The sequence below is a fragment of the Aythya marila genome (genome assembly GCF_965140915.1).
Source record: "Aythya marila genome assembly, chromosome: Z".
Lineage (NCBI taxonomy): Eukaryota > Metazoa > Chordata > Aves > Anseriformes > Anatidae > Aythya > Aythya marila.
This window is the reverse complement of record NC_139080.1, coordinates 61,428,156-61,451,175: the sequence shown is the minus strand read 5'-3', so window position 1 is coordinate 61,451,175 and position 23,020 is coordinate 61,428,156.

Below are 23,020 nucleotides of genomic sequence, written 5' to 3'. Positions count from 1 at the left end.
TCCTTCCTTCCTTCCTTCCTTCCTTCCTTCCTTCCTTCCTTCCTTCCTTCCTTCCTTCCTTCCTTCCTTCCTTCCACCACAAAGAGAAAAGGCAATAAGCACAAGAAATCTAACACTGTAGTTCAAGCACAAGGAATCTAACACTGTAGTTCAGTGAAAACTGCAACAAAGATGCTGGTTCCTGTTCTAGGGATTTTATTATTATTATTATTATTATTATTATTATTATTATTATTATTATTATTATTATTATTTTATTTTATTTATTTTTTCTGTAGCATAATCATCAGCAAATAGCAGTAGCATGAAGGGTCAGATCCCAGAAATCCAGTATTTGAGGTCTATCCATCTAAAGGTCAAAGAGCCGGAATCCTTGCTTATTTTTCATCGGTTCCTCTGATTCTTCTACGTTTTTCTGTGAGTACTTTGACTTAATGGGAGAAGCTGAAAATGGCTTTACTTGTTCAGCCCAGTGGCTGCTGTTTAAAGCACTGAAGAAATTCAGAGATTTAGAGGCCCATTCCATCCTTAGCCTCCTCAGTCAATGAAGCTTCTTACCTGAGGGCTCTATCTAGATTATTATACAAAACCAACAGAACCCAGTCTCCTCCTCCTCCAGCTATGAATGAATATAGTGAGGACTGCTGTACTCAGTGCTCAGAAGTCTATATATAGATTGTCTCAAATACATTCAACAGGTAAGGTAACTTTAAAGATTTTTGTGTCACCTTGTACTTTCTCCCCAGCAGTTCAAGCTGGGGAGAAAGTTAGTTACCCACCTAATCAGTATAACATTTCTCAGCTTAAGCACCAGGCCATCCGAGAGTGAGCATGGACGCTGATTGATTTTTGATGCCTTGGAATATTAGGTGTTAGAAAACAAGCAGTCATGTGTGCTAACGTCATTTCAATTCAGGAAAATTAGGCAGCTTGGGTTCTCTCTACTTTTGTTGTTGTTGGTGGTGGTGGTGGTTGGTTTGGTTGCTTTTTGATGTTTAGTTTGTTTCTTACAAGCAAAGTGTACGGCTGGTTAGAGTTGATGTAGGGTGGCTGGTATTTTGGAAGTTGTTAATCTTCAGCAGATAGCTGAATTTAATAAGTTAAAAATAGAATAAAATAGAATAAAATAAAATAAAATAAAATAAAATAAAATAAAATAAAATAAAATAAAATAAAATAAAATAAAATAAAATAAAATAAAATAAAATAAAATAAAATAAAATAAAATATAGAGCCAGAGAGCTTGAAAGGCTTGCTCAGGGGACCAAACATAAAAATGGTGTTAAAGTTACCTGCTGTTTTCCTAGGCACAATATTAAAAGGCTCAGTTTTTGCTTTAGCAAACTCAGAACTTAGATAAAACATACAGCAATTATCCCACATGACACACATTTTATAATAGCAATATAATTTAATTTAAATGTCATGAGATGACTATTCAGCCCCATAAAGGATGGGAGCAATTTAGCTGTAACTCAAATTTTGCAATATTGAAGAGGCATGATTATCTCATGCAAATTTACACTCATTTATGCATTATAGCTTCATTTTTGTGTAGCCCCAACAAACAGTAATTACAAAATGTATGAACATCAAAATGAAAATGTATCATCATAAAATAGAAACAAATAGCAAATATCCAGAAATTTTGGAGTCATAACCATAAATTAAAATTTGATGCTAATGGTCAACATTTCTTGTTACAAGGTGTTTGTGTACTTGCTGTGTAACAAGTAAGCAAAAAAGTGCAGTGTTTCTGGTCCGTACTTAGAAATTTCTCTTGTAAATGTAAATGGAACTGTATTGGCTTTTAGATGTGAAGTGCTCAGATGTTCTTTCCTCCCCATCCACCGTCAGATAACACAGGTAAGTCAGCTCATTCAATGAAGTCCAGTTGTAGAACATAAGGTTTTTTTGTTGCTCCACTACCAATGAGAAATGAAGAAGAGTAAGAGCTGAATAAAAATAGCTGTCATATGAAGGTAGATGGCTAGATCTCATTCCATGATAGACATTGAAGAATGAATTTGGTATACCAAATCGAGTATGATCTTGACATTTAAACACAATTTTCCACTAAAAGCTCCTCTTGGAAAACTCTGATTCCTGATCATTTATATGTTTGAATTCCAATGTGGAGTACTCAACATGTTAAAACTCATGGAAATATGCAAGTCTTTATGAAGAGAGTTATAAAACACGTGACAATAAAAGTCTAAATAGTTTTCGGAACAGTGCATACTTTATAACTTTAAGTAAAAGCAAAGATTTTTTAACTTTATACAAAATATTTCCAGTCAAGTTGTTGATGATGATCATCAGGAGATATCAGCATAAGCCAGAGCCATCTTCAAGAAAATGTCCTACACTTAAGTAAAATATGACAAGGAACTTGTGCAGAAGTTTTCTTGGTAGATCTAAGTGATATTTCTTCCCTTAAAGGCAGCCTTTCTGAAATATCAAGTCTACAACTAATTCTCTGAAGAATTTGTTTAACTGAATGATATTGTTCCTATCACAGACATGGTAGTTCATGCTCATCACAAAGACTGTCATCTGCCCAACCCTCAAACAGCAGAAAACTATTGGAAGAATAGCTCTCTACCCAAGTTGCTAAGTAATTGCTTTGTAATGGACAAAACAACCAAATAAGTCGTTTCCCAAATACACTCTCTAATTTAAGTCTGAAGAGATCAAAGAGGTTTAGAAGAAATTAGAAGAAAGAGTTTGAAGTGTTACCCGGTACAATGACAGAATCCTCCTTGTGACACACTACAATTCAATTTCTGTTTGAGATGATTTTCAACAGCTGTGAACACTTACATACTTGAAGATATATATATCACCAATGGGTAAAATGGTGTCCCCTATATGAGGAACTATCACAAGAGCTGTTCACAGTGTCAGACTTCTTCATTTAGTGAACATGTCAACTTTCTGCTGTGTTTTGGGGTGAAATACAGCTAGTTGGGATATATTGTCAATGGTGACATACACCATTTTATTAAAAAAAAAAAAAAAAAAAAAAAAAAAAAAGGGTTTGGCTTATAGGACCCTCAGGCTTGTGTCTTTCTTAGCAGTTTTTTACAACATACAGAAGAAAGTTGTTAGTGAGCAACTGTTGTTTGCTTGGGCATACTGTCAGCTGTGTGTATTGAGCCATTTTAGAAGCAGTAGATTAATAAATATACTGAAACACCTTATTTATTTTAAAATTAACATGCTTATTAAATATTTTATACAGATGAAGAGAAGTGAGATTATTCAGTGTATCTTCTCTAGAAGGTCCTGGTAGAAGAATTAGAAACCACAAGACACATAAAGTAAACATATCTTATCAGACATTTGGAAAATGTTCAGTGCTAAATTATATTTTGCAAAATCACATTCTATCAGTGTATTCACCTCCCTTGTCTGTTACAGAGTAATAAATGGTTCAAAAGATCTAATTTTCTATTTAATGAAGTAAACTAGGCTCTTAATTTATCGTTTCAATAGAAAGTGAAAATTTCAAGTGATCGTTAAACCATGACCTGCTGCAATAAGATTTCTTACTCAATGTTCAAGCACTAAAAGCAGGTGCAGGCACAGGCCATGTAGCATAGAAGCATTTATCCCCTTGTCCTGGTAACTCTAGCTAGTTCTCTGAGCCTGATTTGCACTCCAGATTTTATATTTAACTCCACTGAAAACTGGTTAGTCTTCTCACACATTCTTCTGTCATTTACAAAAGACAGCAAATTTAAATATGATTATCATAAATTACAAATACACTTCAAATTCTATGTTTGTATTTAGTTTTTATTTTAATTTTATTAGATACATCTTAACTCACTTGGAAACAAATTCATTTTCCCTTGTGTTTTAAATGGATTGTTCTTTTATGCGTTACAGTGCCTAGTGTCTCATTTATACCCTGTAGATAACATGCTTGTAAACTGGGGAATATGTTTCTTTCAGCAAAAGGCAATTTTTCCAATGTTAACTGATCTCATGATATGGTGTTTTGAAGGTCTGATCTCAGATTATTTACCACATTCTTGACCACATTCTTCTTTTGTCCCACTAACCAAAGTTCAGCAGATGTCCATTACACAATGCTTCACTTTTTTTTTTTTTTTTTCTCCCTGGGGTATATTTTTATAAAATTCATCCACCCAGAGTGACTGCATGTAAGAGGTGCTTATTGATATGTAATTTGTTATTACTCAACATATAGAATATGATCTTTAAACTATCAAATTTTTAGCCTTCAGAGGCTAAATTAGCTTCGATTCTTGACCGATTCATTTTTCTCTATTATTTCTCTCATCATTCCAACTGTGATAATTTGGGGACCACAGACTGCATTTAAGTGTTACAACAGGACACAATAAGACCTTCTGTGGAACCCTAACTTAACTCAGGTATGACAGGCATTTCTTTCCATTTTGCATATTATTTAATAGCATTAGTGATTTTAACAGCCAGCTCAGCTTTACAGTTGGACGAGTGCGTCATCATGATGCAGTGACACAGCTGAATTCTGTTTTTCTTGTATAACTGAGTAGAAAGGGTAAACACGTTTCTAATATGTTTTTTAAAAATTGTAACTGCAGAGCAGCAACAACGTATGGCAAATATATGAAGCAAGCTTAATACATTCAAGTGTACCTCTGCTTTTCTCTTTGTGTCAGAGTAATATGATCTTGAGTTTCTACCATTCAGAAAAATAGCGCAATTGCAAATTCAGTACTCACCTTCCCATGAGAAAGAAATACAATTCACAAATTGACAAAATATATAGCATAAATTTGTTACAGGTATATTGGGTCCCCCTGCCTGAAAAGACAGTATCAATATCAAACTTTTTCAAACACTTCACTGCTTTTTTGTGAAGTTATTTAGATCTCCATTTATCTCCCATGAAGTGAGCAAAAAATATTTTATTTTATTTTTTTTTTGGTAAGTGAAGTCTAGCAAAGAAACTCATCCTTTTCTACTTTTCTCTAGAAAATAAATAAATAAATAAATAACACGTAGTGTCATGTTTAGTCAACAGACCATAAATTTTATCTTCTGGATGCAGCTTTCAGTTTCAGAATTTTTCTTTGTTTTGTTTTATTATAAATAACCATAAAGATCTGTTAGACAGGATGTGTCTCATACGGAAAGAGTATGAGATTTTCTAGGACATTGGAGGTGTCCAGCTGGTCTACTGCCTTTTTTTTTTTTTTTTTTTTACCTTGTTTATCGCTGTCGGTGTACATCCTGAACAGATTGCAAACACATTCTTGCTAGCCCTGGAGATTTGAAATTAGTGCACAACCTGAGTTGGCTGACATTTAGCTTATTTCTATATTTTTTCTATGCTTCTTTCTGGTTAAAAGCTCACCTTCCTATGCAGATTACATACTTTGTATGCAGCATAACTGTGAGGCAGGAAAATCCTCTTGCATTTTTCTTTTTTTTAATTAATATAAAGCATAATGTGTAGTAACAGCTTTACAAGCTACTAGCAGTAGCTTTAAAACATGCTTTCTACTATATTATGGTCACCTTCTACTTGAAACAGAGATAAGGCTGCCTTTAAGTAAACTCTGCAATGTTAAAGTTACAGCAAAACTTTCGTTTTCACCTTAGATATATTTCACACTCACACTAATAACTGTGAAAAGTGACTATTAACATCTGTCCCATTGCCAATAAGGTAGCTACATATTCCCCTTTATTCAGATAATACCGCATGCATACACTCGAAGTTAGTACAGTTGATGGCTGAAAGATATCAATGTCTAACCATGCTTCCACTCTTGGTTTCTTCAGTAGTCACCCTAAAGATTCACACATATTTGAGGTAGTTAAGAGATAGTTTGAGACAATTCACCAATATAATGCTTCTTGCATATGAATATGTCACCTAGAATCTTTAGATAGAGCCTGCTTGTAGTGGTTAACGTTCAAAATATAGTTCATAGCACTATTTATGAAAATGTTGCATATAGTGTAATATTAATGATGTTTTAATATATATAGTAATGAATTTACAAGAATTTACAATCTTTAGAAGACCAATAAGACCAATAAGTGATACAAGCCAATATTTCTGCCATATTGTCTCTCTGTTCTTACTCCAGAGGATCATAAATCAGATCATTAATCCATGTTACTCCCGTAAATATGTTTTTTTATAATGGTACTGGCATTCCTCCTGACAAGAAGGATACTATAATGCTTCCTCAGCCATCTTTGTATCCATCCTGATGCTTAAATGCAGTCAATAGTGTTTTTCCTACCAAGTAGAAACTTTTCTGCTTCACGTATTTGGAAGTCAGGTGTCTCCAGTGTTTCAATGAAACATGCTCAAAGTTTGTTTGACATCTAAATGGCCACCAGGCTGCTGAACCAACTTATATCTCTGTGATTTTAGCAACATCTTCTTTCTCCACTTCCTTTCTTTTTTACTCTTTCTGTCTTTCTCCCTCTCCCTGTTTTTGTTGTGCTTGCACAGAAGCAACTTTTCAGATGACTCAAAGCTAGGGGGGATGACTGATGCACCAGAGGGTCATGCTGCCATTCAGAGGGACCTGAGCAGGTTAGAGAAATGAGTTGATAAAACTCATACTGTTCAACAAGGGGAAATGTGAAGTCCTGCAACTGGGAAAGAAAAACAACAGGCCACCCAGCCACCCAGCTGGAAAGCAGCACTGCAGAAAAGACCCTGGTGGTTCTGGTAGACACCAAGCTAAGCATGAGACAGTAATGTGCCCTTGACACTAAGAAAGCTAAAGGTGATCTTGGCTGCCTTAGACAAAGTATTTCTAGCAGGTCGAGGGAGGTGATCCTTCCCTTCTGCTCAGCACTGATGAAGCTACACATGGAGTACTGTGTCCAGATCTGTGCTCTCCAATAGAAAATAGACATGGACAACTGGTGAGAGTCCAACAAAGGTCCATGAAAATGATGAAGGGACTGGAGTATCTGTCTTATATAGAAAGGCTGAGAAGGCTGAGACTGTTCAGCCTGGAGAGAAGGTGGCTCAGGGGGAATCTCGTCAATGTGTACAAACACCTGAATGGAGGGTTAAAGAGGACAGAGACAGGCTCTTTTAAATGGTGCCCAGTGACAGAACATGAGACAATGGATGCAAACTGGAACACAGACTTTTTCTGAACATCAGGAAAATTATTTTCTTTGTGGGTGATGTAGCACTGGCACAGGAGAGGCTGTGGAGTATCCAGCCCTGGAGATCTTCAAAAGACTCCTGGACATGGTCCTGGGCAACCTGCTCTGGACTGATCTGCTTCAACTGGGGGCTGGACCAGATGGCTTCCAGAGGTCCCTTTGAACCCCAGATGAATGGGAGCCAGTTAAAGTTACTAAGTTCTTGAATCCATTTACATTAGCTGAAAGCAGTGCATTTTGCTATTCCAATGCTATCCCAATTTTTCCCATGTATTTTTCCATAGCATTTCTGTTTAAAAGTTACACAGTGGCTGTAAGACCATGCCATTATACAGCTTTAATTTTGCTTTGCTTCTGTGAAAATAAATTGAAGTTTCAAAGGCCAAATAAAATGTTTATAACCTATAACCTTATGCCATTAGAAGCTATTTACCAATTTCTTAAGCTCTGTGTTTGTATCTGTTCCTCATCTGAGTTTTACAGATCATTTACTCTTGCTCTTCTGTACATTTATGCTATGGACATTCAAAACCTTATTCTTCTGAGTTACTGATTTGCCTTCTTTCTTGATTTAGTATCTTCTTTATTTTTATTTGCTGCAGGCTTTGACACAATAATTTTATTTATATAATTATTGAATACAATACCATCTGCAGGATTTTTTCACTTATATTTTTCTCCATAGTGGACACAAGTCTTGAACTACAATCTATTTGCCTCTTTTTTTTGTCTTATGTTTGCACTGTTGCTTTACCACAGATTTAGTTTGTTGTTGTTGTTTGTTTGCTTTATTTTGTTTTGTTTTTAACCCTTCTGCTTTCATTTGGATATCAGGAAGAGGTTGTTAACAGTAAACAGTTGTCACTGTTGCACACTGAAACAGGCTCCCCAGGGACATAGTCATGGCACCAAGTCTGCTGGAGTTTAAGAAGCGTTTGGATTCTACTCTTAGTCATATGATCTGATTTTTTAGGTAGACCTGTGTGGTTCCAGGAGCTGAACTTGATGATCCTTATGGGTCCTGTCCAACTCGGAATATTCTGTGATTCTGTGATTCCATGATTCACCCTTTTGTGTTCTATCTGGAGAGTTATTTGTGTCAGCTGTATAGCAATCACTGTCTCCAAAAGATCTTTTACGTTTTGGAAAAACTACTACAGACTGAATTCACAGCCATGCCTCTGCATGCAGTTTCCTAGACATGTATCTTCCATGTATTTATGTGCTGTTAAGAATGAAAAAATTTCAGATCAGTCACTCTATGTAGTTTTGTGTTGTATACTGGTTAGTTATTTCTTCAGACTCTTTATTACACTATTCTCCTGAAGCTTTAAAAGTAAATTTTAAAAATCTGTGTGTCATAATGCTGCTGGGATGCTGGGAACTGTAGTAACCATTTCCATTTATCATTTTCACTAATAAAGTGATAAAGTGATCACTTCCAATCTAAAATTTAAATTTATTTTTTTTTTTCCAGTCTTACTGCTATTTATTTAGTTTATAATTGGGAAGAAAAAAAAAAAAAAAAAAAAAGCTATTTAATTTCTAATCTGTGTCTTTATTTCATATACTTCTGAACAGGGATAGGAATTTGGCAAGTTTCCCACAGGTTATTACTTGGTTTTACAGCATTTTGTTGTTGTTGTTGTTCACGAATTGACAGAAGCCAGCTTGTATCTGACTTCTTGTCTGGTAGTAAAGTGTAAAAAAGTGAGTTAAAAAAAAAAAAAAAAAAAAAAAAAAAAACACCATATTTGTCTTCATTCTAATTTCTGGCCATTAATAAGATATTTTCCCTTCCTGCCTAGGAAATTTTTTGGTAGCACAAGTAGTCTCACAGAAGCTGTGTTTGTTTATTGACACATTTCCTCTCCAGCCCCTCCCAATTTTGTGTCTTTATGTTTTCTACCTTCCCATCTCTTTTCCCCTGAGAAGCGAGGCTGGGAGTTGAAACAGCAACACCCAGTAAGCACATGCTTGAGTTACAAGACTGTTCAGCTGTGAGGAGCACTGCATGCTCCAGAAGGCTGTGATACTGGCAATCTGGAGCTATGCCTGCATAGACAGGCAGCTGAGGTCACAGTCCCTGGTTTATTCACAGTATGCCTATGAGCACACCAAATGTGCTCTCACACTTGAAGTGCGAGCATCTGTTAAAACTAATTCACACTGTTGCAGCCAGGCACTAGCATGAGAAGACAGGCAGTAACCATCTAAGGCTGAGGGGTACTAGTTTCCTAAACTGCCTCTCTGCGGATTCCCACTGTGAGTGCTGGTCCTTGTGCTCCTCTCCCTTTCAGAGCAAATTGAGACAAGTTACCCTAAAATGAGCAGTATTTTGCGCTACAAGTACAGTGGAGTGCACAGCCTTGCTGCTGTTAATCATCACCCCTTAGCAGAGCACAGTGGTAACACAGGGCTGCGTGCTCTCCTCCATCCCATTCTGATACACCACAGCTGAAGTTGAATTGTTCACCGCCTTGCAGATAGGCAGTAGAGGAGCACTGACCTACCACCAGTGGTGGGTGTGTGGGATGCCAGCTCCAGCACCTCTCTGCCCTTTGAGAAGACACACAGAGGCACTCATCTCAGCCAGGGTGTGACAGGTGAGAAGCAGGTTGTCATATCACAGCTAAGTCAAGCATATGCATGCATGGATGACCATAAGCCAGTGGTCAAAATGCCTTTATCAATACAAGATACAAAATCAAAATACTTTATCAATACAAGAGGTACTTACTTAGCCAAATCACTAACCTAATCTTGCCTCTTGCATTGAGGATACCAGTGCTAGCTGGTTAACCTACTGAGGTCTAGAAATGTTCCACTACCTGTTATTGACTTTTAAACACATTTGAAGATTTATATCTACCACAAATATTTACAGACTATATTTGCAACCTCATGAAACCAAACAGTAACAACTTCTGAAGTTACGTTTTTCTCATGGGGGAAAATATCAAGACGGTAATCTCCAGTCATGGTTGGTAAGGTCTACTGCATGTATTAATTGATGAAATCCCAATGACTGAGCAAATAAAAGATTAATATATATATCTGTGCAATTTAAATGTTAGGCCAATGGTGTCTGCTGACAAGGGAACAGACACGCTAAGCTGACTTAAGCAATTACCACAGTTCCCCATTTAGTGGCTGAACTTGCTGTGAGTGTGACAATCATGCCTTCAGATGAGACACAAATTGGGGTCCCCACAGACTGAAAGAGACCATGAGACACGTTGAATAAAAGAGAAATTTCTGGCAGCGTGGCAGGACTATTAGGAAATACGCTAGGTTTTTCTCAGCAAGAACTCAGTCTCACAAAGAAGAGGCTTCGTACCTGAAGCTTTTAATGAGCCTTTTATCCTGAGCTGGCTCTAGCTGAATGATTATTATGGCTTTTAGATTGGAAAAAAAAAAAAAAAAAAAGTATTTTGTCACAAAATTCAGGTTCATATGTTTTCTGCCTTTCTGACAAAACATAAAAACTGCATCTAGGCAAAATGCCTAATAGATGTAATGGAATCAGAGACCATCTACAGGACACTTCCCCTCCTTTACAGCTTGAACACATGGCAAACAAACCTGTGAAATGTGTCTAGCAAAGCCATAAATCTCTTAGAATTTTATTTATTTATTTTTATTCTGCAGAATGCATAGTCAGCTTCTACTATTCTTTTCCTTAGCTGAAGTGTATATTATAGAGGTAATTTTCAAGTGAAAATATCCATGTACACAGAATAAGGTAAATTCTGAAACCCTCCTGTAGTCAAATTTTAAACAACTCTTAAAACTGGCTGCTTCCTTTCAACTGGCTGATAACTGTGCAGCATCTAGCTCAGCTCATGTGACAACAGAAACTCAGTCTAGTGTTTCTTAATTAAAGATGTTAAATTACTGACACGCTTTCCTCATCTGGTCTAGTCATTTGAACATGATGGAGGAATTAGCTTACTTATGTACCAAAAGAGCAAGTAATATAAAATGTAAATTCCTAAAAGTATATGAGTAGAGATTTCACATTTCTTTTGGTTATATTGTCAGAAATTTATTTTCAAGAACAGACTGCACCCCACATTAGCAGATTTTTAGATTTTACTGCACAGTAAAACCATCTTCACTCACATATAAATAGCTAATTCCCTAATGAGTTCTATGGATAATAGCTAGTTAGATGATTTCCCAACAGACCCAAATGAGGTGTTAATAGCCAAGAGATTATCTCTTCCAGCCATACACAAAGCAAAGGGCAAACCCAGCAGCAGGATGTATACATGTGCCAAGCAATAAGGGAGCTGCATGATTTTAAAAAGGATTATAATTATGAAGGAGGAGATACCTAAATCCAAAGGGTTTCACAATCTGTCATGAAGAAAAAATCTGGATAAAGAGATATTTAAAATGATAGAGATATTGTGAAAGAACTATTACTGTTCTAATTATTTTGTCATATCTATAGATAACCAAACAAGACAGTTCCTGAACTGGGTGAAGAAGATAAAAACATGGATCTTAAGGTCTGTCTTACACATCTCCTTGAGTCTTAGCCATAACATCAGGCAGAGTGACAGGGATATACCTCAGAGAAGACATGACTTCAGATGGTGCTCAGGTTATTACCATAGATGCCTGTCTTGTTTCCATACACAGATTTCTGAACCACTACTTATTCACCTGAGGAATTGAGAAGAGCTGCACCACATTTTTTTAGAAACACTTCTGACTTCAATTTACTCTGGAAAACTGTTTTGCTAACTAGAGTAGTTCCAAAACATCTGCATAAACATCTCAGACATTTGTCCCCTGCAGGTAGAAAGAACAGGTAGGGGCAACAGATTCTCAGTCAGATCATTTTGATGTTCTGTCTTGAGAGTCAAAGCCATGAGTTAGCCCATATCCTCCCTTCTTGATATCACACCATGGTACCACAGTACATGCAGATACAACTAAAGTCTTATGTAGATAAATTACATCGATTAACCTGTGTTATTAACTTCTTTTTCATTAAAAATTGAAGACTTTTATTATTGTGACTGTCTACATTTATATAATGACTACACATTTTTTCTTTTATATAATATTAATAGTATCTGGCATATCACTGAAATGCAAAAATTAAGAAATACTAGTATAGTTTAGACAGGAGATTACTTCTGTCTATGTTAGCATATAACTTTTTGGGGAAAAAATAAAAATAATTATTCTGAAGGGTTCAGTGATGTTAAAACTTTAAAAATCAAGCACTGAAATTGAAGCGATTAGAAATTATTAGTGCCAGACAGATATTAATCAAAATTACCTGTCTCTGTCCCAAAAGGTAACGCAGAAATATTCATGTTTTCTCAAGCTGAAGGAGTCACAAATATATAAAGGCTTCTCCACATTTAATGTAGGGGAATTAGCAAGTGCTGCTTCTGGCCTTTTCAAATCCCCCACTTCATTTGATTATCTCCCATTTGTACCTTGAGGACATTCTCTGCTGTTAAAATTAGAAACTGAAGTGTTCTGAGAAGAGGAGCCAATGCCTTGCAATTGCATCTTGAAGGGATTGTGTGTTTGCTTATTCTGTGAAACAATTTAGTTATAAGCAGTGTTTCATGCACTTTAGCTAATGGTTTTCATGAGTCCTAGATGACCTTTCTAAGTCTTCCCTGGCTTCTCCTTGTAGCCTCTAGGGGACATTGCTACACATCAGGAAAAAAAACGGTTCAGAAAATTATGCTGTTTCAGCTGATGTATATTAACTTTCTGAACACATGGAAGAATAGCAGTACATTTTTGCCACAGATCCCACTGACCTTTGTGTTGTCTGGGTAGACTAACACAGATCCCATGAAGGAGAACAGAATTCACATGAGCAGCATTAGCAGACTGGGCTCAATGGTGGCACCAGCAGAGCAATGAACTGCATACATCATGGGCTCTGATGCCAAAATCTTTTATTTCCATGAAGCTGCTTAATGAGATTTTTCATGCATAAAATTAATTTTTGCCCTATTCTATCAGCTTCCAGCACTAAAGGACTTACTTATAATTTTGTCAGATTTTATTTATATTTGCAATAAAGGGGATCAGAATCATAATGAATGTTTTCATTGATAATGACGGGAAACACAAAAGAATTCAGAAAACCACCAAACCCACTTTCAGTCATGTTTAGAAAGTGTGCATGAGATGCTACTCAAACAAACACATGGAAGTCCATCCAGACAGAGAAGTCATATTTCCATGATAGAGATTTTGAATGCCATGTATCCAACCATGGCAACATAAAAACAAAACATTTATCAACTAGATTCATTAATTATGGGCAAATATCACCTTTTTCATTTGAAATCTGTACTACTGCCCTTAATACAGCAAAGGCAGATGTCTGCTTTGGGCAGTCAAGCTAGTTACTCATATGTTTCCCCCTTTCATTCTAAAAGAGGAAATCAAAGGAATCTACAAGTGCAGCCCACTACTTTTTTCAGACAAACAATAAGCACTGAAAGAGAGAAGGAGCAGGATGATGTGTTCTTGTCAATATTGCACAAAATTCATAATGAAGGCTTTTGGGCCCTGGTAATGTTTATAGTTAGAAAAATATTTTTTTCTTTACAATCAAAAATTCATGAAACACTAGCATTGAGAGATAGGAGATCCAAAACCAACCAGAACAACACAAGGAAGAAACCTAACTTGCAGGTTTCATAATAATGAGTGACCTACAATTCAAGAGCCTTCAGTTACAATAACAGATGGTGCTACACACTAGAATGGCTACTTCAGAGATTACAGCAGAAAAAGGACAGTGTGCCACCAATATGGTTAATATCTTTCCTTAATGCGCCAAACATATCCATGCTAGTTTCATCAAAGTAGTACAGGTAACAATAGGGCCAAGGAAGCAACACTGGCTTCAGACATTTTTTTTTGAAAGGTATTGACCTCAGGGTCTGAAATTCAGCTACACCTGACACCTTTAGCAACCTTGATAGACTTTGTCTCTGGAGGACGTCAGATCATCTGTTCTGTGACAGCTATTAGATAGTTTTCCCACTCATCCTTAAAAATATTCTGTCTTGTGGAATTTACTGGTAGGAAAAAATAAATCAATTCAATTCAAATCAAATCAAATCAAAACAAAACAAAAAAAGCAAAACAAAACAAAACAAAACAAAAAAATCATTTGGTGTTCTTCCAGACAAGGGTGCCAAAGGACTTTGATCAAATAAATTAATCTTTTTTTTTTTTTTTATTTCAGGCACAGGAAAAATTCCCACTTTGGTTGAAAGCCAGATGTCATAACAATAAATAAATAAATAAATAAATAAATATTACGATCATTGGGTGCAATCTGATGAGCTCAAGATTAAGTGCAGGTACATGATGAGTTTGCTTTTTTACACTCCTCCCTGCCATATTAATATAGTTACTGGAGGCAGTATGTGAAAAAGTGAATATATATAATGATCCAAATACTATGAATTAGGTGCAGGGAGTCCCCACTCCCTGGGCATGATCAAATTCCACCTACTTCCTGGCCAGTACAGTCTGTGCAATGACACCTACACAATATTGATACTTTTTTCTGCTCACTCCTTTTTTTTTGGGTGGTGAAGGAAAATGTCCATGGATTATGTCAAAGAACAGGGGAAAATCTGTACCACTCTTCCTCTCATCTGGGACCTATCACATGTCTGCAGCTTTATTTCTGCTTCTCTCACTTGAAGGAGGTGGATACATTTCTGAATAAATTTACTCAGAGCTGAGAGACACTAGCACCCAAAAGTATGTACAACACCTGCTCTAAAAGGCTCATTTAGAGAAAATTACAGAAAATTATTTCAAAAAGTTAGGGATGATTTAAATAGATAGGATTTTCTGCCCTTTATCTTTGTAGCTAGAATGGAAACAATAAAAATGAACATTCTCCTAAGAATCCTATTTCTGTGTAAATATGTTCAACAACGAAACCCCATGAAACTGAGTTACTTGATAAACACATCTCTAGATTCACATGGAATTGTAATTATTATAAACTAAATCATTAGGCTCTTGAAGATTCCCGAAGGGCTACCCTGCCCATTTTATAGTGATACTGTCCCACGGTGCAGGCCAATTCAAAATATACGGAATCAGGTCAATGATGATGAAAAGAGTTAATGACTGCAAATGAAAAAAAAAAAAAATCCTTTTTTTTTAAATATCAGATAAAATTAATTATCAGTGAACCAAAAATAAAAAATAAATAAGTATTCCAAACACGTATTTTACATGATCCCATAGTTCACATGAAGACAAGTTTCCTACAGAAATATGAAAAACTATGCTTGGAGTAGATTGTGTCTCTCATGAGAAAAAAATCAACCCTAAGTCACTGCTCCAGACAATTTTAACCTTTCAGTGGGACAGACAAGTAATAATATTAACCTACTGTGCATTCAGAATAAAACAAGCTCATTTGAAGATCAGAATTGTCTGTCCCATTGTGTAAGAAATAACATATCCACTGTCATACACCACTGAACAACTTAAAGTTTATTCTTCGACACTTTTCATGTACTCTCTCTCCAACAGTAAGCCAGATTTTGGTGAACACAGCTCTAATTTGTATAAAACTACTGGTCACAGTTGTCAACCAAAACTTGTCTCTCAATAACAAATATGCCATCAAATATATTGCATTCTGTGATATGACTTCAGTTTCATGAGGAGGCTGATGTGATTTGCAATGAGCATAAAGGAAAACCATGAAAATAGATAACATCATAATAAAAATGTTTCCAGCTTTGCACTGAACATTTCTTTTGTGATTGTAAAACCATTTGATAAAATTTCATTAAATGAGATCATCAAAACAGAAATGTGAGGTTTCTGAATGTTATTGTGAATATTTTACAAAGACAGTGATATCCATTCAGCATGAAAAGCATGAGACATAGATCAGACACAGATTATAAATACAATAAAGAAAAGAGATTTAGAGATAAGACACAATTACATCCTCTTCTGAAAGTGAAATGGATAAGCTGGCATGACATTACCTCCTAAAGAAACATCCTATAGTGTGGAGCACCAAACTTTTCCTTCAGTGATGCAATGCAATTGTTCCCCCATTGCTCCTCCTCATGAAAGTCTCTTTTCTAGGGCAAGTTGATCATGGAAAGAAAAGCTTCCAGTGGATTTCATCCTTGCTGGAATTATCATTTCTAACATAGTTCATGAAACTTGGAGCAACTTTTCAATTTTCTGTCACATATATTATGGAAGAATGGGTGATTTATAAGAACAATGACTGTCCCTTTATTTCTTTGTTGATAAAGCATATGGCAGCAACTTGTATATATCTCTTTCTTCCTGATGTTGCACACCCAAAAAGTAAAATGCCTCACTGTCAAAATCACTGGTAGACTTCAGTGGTGGCTTCAGCCAAGAAATGTAGTTGTGCTGCATACAGCATGGAGTAGCACAACATTGTTGGAGTTTTTGAGCTGCAGATTATCCACTGAGCTACGGATTTCACAGAATCACAGAATCATCTAGGTTGGAAGAGACCTCCATGATCACAGAGTCCAACCTCTGACCTAACACTAACAAGTCCTCCACTAAACCTCCACTAAGCTCTACATCTAAACGTCTTTTAGATGTCCAGGGATGGTGACTCAATCACTTCCCTGGGCAGCCTATTCCAATGCCTAGCAACCCTTTCAGTAAAGAAGTTCTTCCTAATATCCAACCTAAACCTCCCCGGGTGCAACTTTAGCCCATTCCCCCTCTTCCTGTCACCAGGCACGTGGGAGAATAGATCAACCCCCACCTTGCTACAGCCTCCTATAAGGTACCTGTACAGTGTGATAAGGTTGCCCCTGATTTGAGAAATGCAACAGTGAAACTTGATAGAATCTCTATTTATTTGGACCAAACCCCAGCCAAGCACAATAGATCTTGCCTGACAGATCAAGACACCTGGAAATAAACTCTGCTTACAAAATTGTTAGCATAAAATTCTTGGTAAACATCTGAGAATACCCTTCAGGCACAAGGCCAGCTGTATAACCTGGCATGAAGAAAGAACTATGTTGTGAGTATTAGATCTCCGGAGAAGGTAGGAAATTGCTTTCTGAAAAAGTTAATAAAATATGTTAATAGATTGCTCCACACTATTGGAGAATTTCCATCAGTCAACATCAAAGTCAACTGTAATGTAGAGAGAGAGCAGGATCCCTCTTCTGTGTTTACACGTGATTGTGCACAGTGAATATGTACAAAATATGCTGGAAACAGCTGTAAAGCAATTCAGGTGTATAGTGCCCATTGTCATGAACCTACATTAACAATGGACTTTCTAGTTACCTAAACAGAACAGTGTCATACAAAGTCATAGAATGGCTATCACTACAGCTAATGCATCTCTTCTTGGTTGGCATCTCTTCACCAATCAGAAATATGAACATTCACAGTGCTGAACTAGTTATGTACTGTTACCTTGGAAATCAGAATAAAATACCACATGGGGACAATATAAAATGACAGTGCCTGTTCAGGACATGAGGCAATCTCCCTGCCACATCTTTAAAGACAACAGACCAACAGGGTGGTGCTGGATCTGTGGTGGTGACTATCTATCTCTTGCTATCTATAAGATACCTTTATTTACATTTCAATAACTTTTCTATCACTCCTCTTTTAACTCTCACAAAAGTAATAAACAGGTGGACAACATTTGACTTCACTTGTGTCTTAATCTTGCTGTGGGTGACTCATGAACAGTCCTCTGAGAAACTGGAACAGGACAAGACAGAAACTTCTTCTCAAAAATAGCCATTTCTATTTGCATAATGTTTATCTAAAGTAGAGATACAATCTAGTGGTGAAGTCATGGATCTAGAAAGCAAAACTCTGCCTTAAATACTGAAGGTGGTTTGTTTGTTACCTTCAGCCAGTTACTTCTTGTGCCACCTCCCTCAAAGAGATTTTTAAATATCTATGATTATTTTCAAAACAGTAAGTATTACAATTTTACCTGTGGCAATGATGGGCTTACGTTTATCATTCAGCCTTGTACAAAATAGTAAATGAAAGAGAAAATTCTGAAAAACTAATTTCAGATTCCAATACTACAAGCAGCAAAGAATAAACTGATATACAAACAGTAAACGCCACAGCAGATTGAGCCAGAAAGGCAGGCTAGTGCTTTGGACTCAGCAAAATTAATGTCTTAAGCAACCAAAGCTAAGACTTCTTCAAGCAGCAAAAACCTTGCTGGAAAAACTGAATGAAACTTTCCAAGGTTAAAAGAAGAGTCAAGGGAGAGACTTATCCCCAGAAGTACTACTGGGTTTTACCCTAACAAATGGTTCAATTGCATACAACAATTATTATAGTAGAGGAGATAAGGATATTAAGGGCACTTTATAACACTGGAATAAATTATGATGGAATTAAATTGTAGCACACAAGAGTCCAGTTTCTACAGCATATTTCTTTTTGGTGGATTGTGAACATGTTCCCGAAATACATTCTTAAGGTTTGAAATAATTACATTTCACATGATGTTGCTCTTATACATTAAATATCTGTGTGTGTAAACTAACAGGTTAACATATAAGTAAAACAATCGTATATGAAATAAACACACTGCATTTTGAGTATTTACTACATGCATAAGAACACAAAGTTGTGTTTTTTACTCATATATAATCAAAATCTCAGTGATTCCCCATCCAGGAACACAATTTCTTTCAACCTGTGCATAATATAATGTTGCTTATATCGTCATCATTTTTAGGAAGACTACTTGCAATTATATTATATTTTCATATTCAAAGACTGTACTAGTTTAGAAAACACAAGATGTCAGAGATGAATGAACCAAAAATGAAGAACCTGTTTGAATATCTAAGATTGCATTATCCAGCCAAAATTTATATGGCAGAATTGTTGTTATAGGATTTTAACAGATAATTATGAAATTGAACTGAAACATTGCATTACTGAGACACTGACTAAAGACTAAGATATATTTAAGTATCATCTAACCAACCAACTTTTTTATGTATTATACTAGAAAATGTAGCTTCTGCTACATTAAAATTCAATGCCCTTGTTATTACACTGTTCCTTTAATTTACGGACTGCATGTTATGAAGAAGTCAAGAGACAAGAATCCAATTTTATATTGGCCAATATGTTACTTCAATAAGATTTCTTTATCACCTCAAGCAAGAAAGTTGGTAGGGTCAGAGGATAATATTCATGAGTACAGCATGAGCACAATCAGTATTCCCAGAAGTGGGAAAAGATAAGAGCGGACTTGAAAAGTCATATCTAAATATGTATATATAATTAACAAAAATGCTAAGATTTACTATATTGCATTTCTTCTGTATTATCACAACTATTCATCTAAATAACAATAAAAGGTGGATAGAGAATAGAGGGTAGACAGTAACTATTTACAGTCATTTATAGCATTATTTAAAAGAAGAAGATTTAATGACTGAAGCATTGACACTTCAGATTAATACTGAGGAGTGTGAAAGCAAAACTTGAATTATATGGTTTCCCATTCCTACAGTTAGAAAATTAATATTACAGCAGATTAAGCTATGTAGGATCATACTTAAAACCAGAAAGCCCAAATCATGTGAAAGATACCACACCTTAGACTGTGGTGCTGAAGTAAATGAAATAAAAACACAACATACAGAGTTGCAGTCATGTGTTGCCATAAGCAGAAGCTCCACTGTAAGCAATAAAGGTTTATTATAACATACCTTTTTCCCATTTTCACACCCAACTGTGAATCTTCCCAGCCTAGCTGTAGCAACTTCAAAGAAAAACTTGTCTCTTTTGAAGTGAGTAGTGTGAAGTCTCAATGGAATTTTTTCATGCCACTTTTTTTCCCCCTTTTCAGTTTTCAGTCCTTACAAACACTTAAAAAAATAATAATAAAAAGAAAACCTGTTGGCTCACAGGAATATCCACCAAGATTTTGATGATCATGCAACCTTGGAAGACTTGGTCGTTATCTCCTCATCTCCTCATCAGGAGCTTCAGTTCTTCCTAATATTCAGCATTCCTGTTCCTTTATTTTTATTTATTTATTATTTTTTTTTCCTGGAAATATTAGCTGGCTTTCTTCTGTGTCCTACTATTAGACCGCTGCATTTTTAACCTTTTCTTTGTCTACAGATACTCGTATTTCTTTAGGCCCTTATAGTATTTAAAAAAAAAAAAAAAAAATGGTACAAAAACAACAAACACCACCACCAGAACCAGCACCACCACCAATAGAAAAACAGCATGGAAGTCTTTCTACCTGTTTTCCTTGTTTCTCAAAAGAAAAGAAACAAAAAAGTCCCAAACCAATATATATAAAAAAACACTATATATATAAAAAACACAAAAACAGGATGGTTTGAAACAAATATTCAAAAGATATTTTTTTTTAAATGCCTTTTATTTTGTTCAATATGTTTAATATTGTTCTGCCATGAAGAGAGAGTGAGACATTTGGTTATCTGGTTTTTCCCCTGAATCCAAGCATGGGGCTTCATTCTCACCCCCAGACTCAGCATGCTAGTAACAGAACGTGAAGTGCAAGCAAATTTGATCAGAACAGTGCTGCCTTTGTACACCTTGTTCAAGTGCTGCCCTGGCAGTAGGTAAAGTGTCCAGCAGTAGCAAAGTAGCAAAGTTTTTGAGAATATGAAGTACTGTAGAAGAAAACAGACACTGTTTACAGCAGCCATGAAAGGCAGTCCAAGAACTAGTGATCCAGTTCATAGCAGCTATCAGGATATTACACTATGTGTTAATGTCTTATAATACTGCTGGAAGACAGTGTACAAAACTTTTTGTGATTAATTTGTACACTGAGTATACGCTACCCATTCAAATGACTGCTATGAGCTCCATGTGCTCTCTGAAGTTTTTCCTTCACATTCTAGTAAGTTTGAAAATCTTTTGCTTGATCAGATTCTCACATTTTAGCTTTGCCATTTTTTTTTATTTTTTATTTTTTTAGTTGTAGTAAAGCCTTTCAAAATGACAGTATACAAATTCTTTCTCTCCCTAAGCTTTGTCTTGCTATCTGTACTGAGTATTCTGTGTAGAGTTAATTTTCTGCAGTTTGCCTTTTTATGAAGCAAAAGTCAGACAAATAACTAGTAGGTGATTCCTCATCATTGTGTTTAACAAATGTTATCCCTTGACACAGAAGTAAAACAGGAAGAAAACTACCTCACAATAGTTTGGGCTTTTTTTCAAGTGTCATAAAACCAAGACAGGATTGTCCTATCATCAATGACACAAGCACTGCTTTTTCTCAGAGAAGCACTTTTGCTCTGTAATTCCATTTCTCAGTACTCAGATAAGGTAACAACTCAAAACTACTACATAATATCTTTGCTAGAGTCAAAGAGAATACCTTTTTTTTTTTTTTTGTCTTATCAGAGGAATCTGCTCTCTTTCTTCAATGAAGGTAAGCAATTTCCTTACAAGGATATTTATAGATAATATTGTGTTACACCAGAAAGTAACTTTTAGTTCCTCCTCTCACATACATACACATCTGCTTACAACCTATCATGACAAATGAGTCTAGATGTTTCAATTACACCCAGCATCACTATATCTCGAAATATTTTTATTCCTTCCTTCCTTCCTTCCTTCCTTCCTTCCTTCCTTCCTTCCTTCCTTCCTTCCTTCCTTCCTTCCTTCCTTCCTTCCTTCCTTCCTTCCTTCCTTCCTTCCTTCCTTCCTTCCTTCTCTCTCTCTTTCTCTTTCTCTTTCTTTCTCTTTCTCTTTCTCTTTCTCTTTCTCTTTCTCTTTCTCTTTCTCTTTCTCTTTCTCTTTCTCTTTCTCTTTCTCTTTCTCTTTCTCTTTCTCTTTCTCTTTCTCTTTCTCTTTCTCTTTCTCTCTTTATTCTTCCTTTCTTCCTCCTCCTTCTTTTTTTTTTTTTTTTCTCCAGAAGAGGATATTTGGAAGGTAGTAACAGTACCTGCTATTCTAACAGAATAATTACAAATACAGTACATATCTTTATATCTTTGTGGGTATAAAAAGGTAAGATATAAAAATGAAGTCTACCAAAATATTTTTAAACTTTATTTTGTTTTTACAGTCCAGATGCTGTGTGAATTTTATAACAAGGAAAAATATCCTGCTCTACTCCTATGTTCTTAGCAACTTTGATCAGCCAAGAAATTTGACACACAGACAAAAAAAAAGGAACAAAATATATTTGATCTCTGATCAGTTTAGACTGTTGAAAATCTCTTAATACTTTTTTCTTTTTTTTTTTTCCCAATATGGAAGATATTCCATATGTGTATGGAAAACATTCCTTTAGTGTTATGTTGCACACTAAAGGTAACAATAGTGGTAAGATGTTTGTAGCTGGCTATTTTGGTGCTTGTTTTTATAGTTTTGATCACTGAAATAAAAATTGAAAATCAACTTCAGACTTTGGACAGAAACAGTTTAAAACAACAATTAAACATAGTGACACTTGGTGCTAACTTACTGAATATAAGTTTACATTAGTATTCATGCTTACGAAAAACCTAGAAAAGATATAATTAGCCTTCCAAATGATGCAGTGACTTTTATATGTAATGACAAACTTGAATGGGTATTTCTTTTAACTCTCTCAATTGTATTAATAATGTAACTTTTAATGTATTCTTGGTTAGTTACAACACTATCTTATTTATAAAAATATATGTTATTTGAAATTTTGGTATCCAAAATCTTAATGATCATCCACCTGTACTTAGTACTATGAATATATTTCCAGTTATTTAAACATATTTTGTTGTATATTTATGTACAGTCCCTATGAAATAGGAAAACTAATGTTATATTG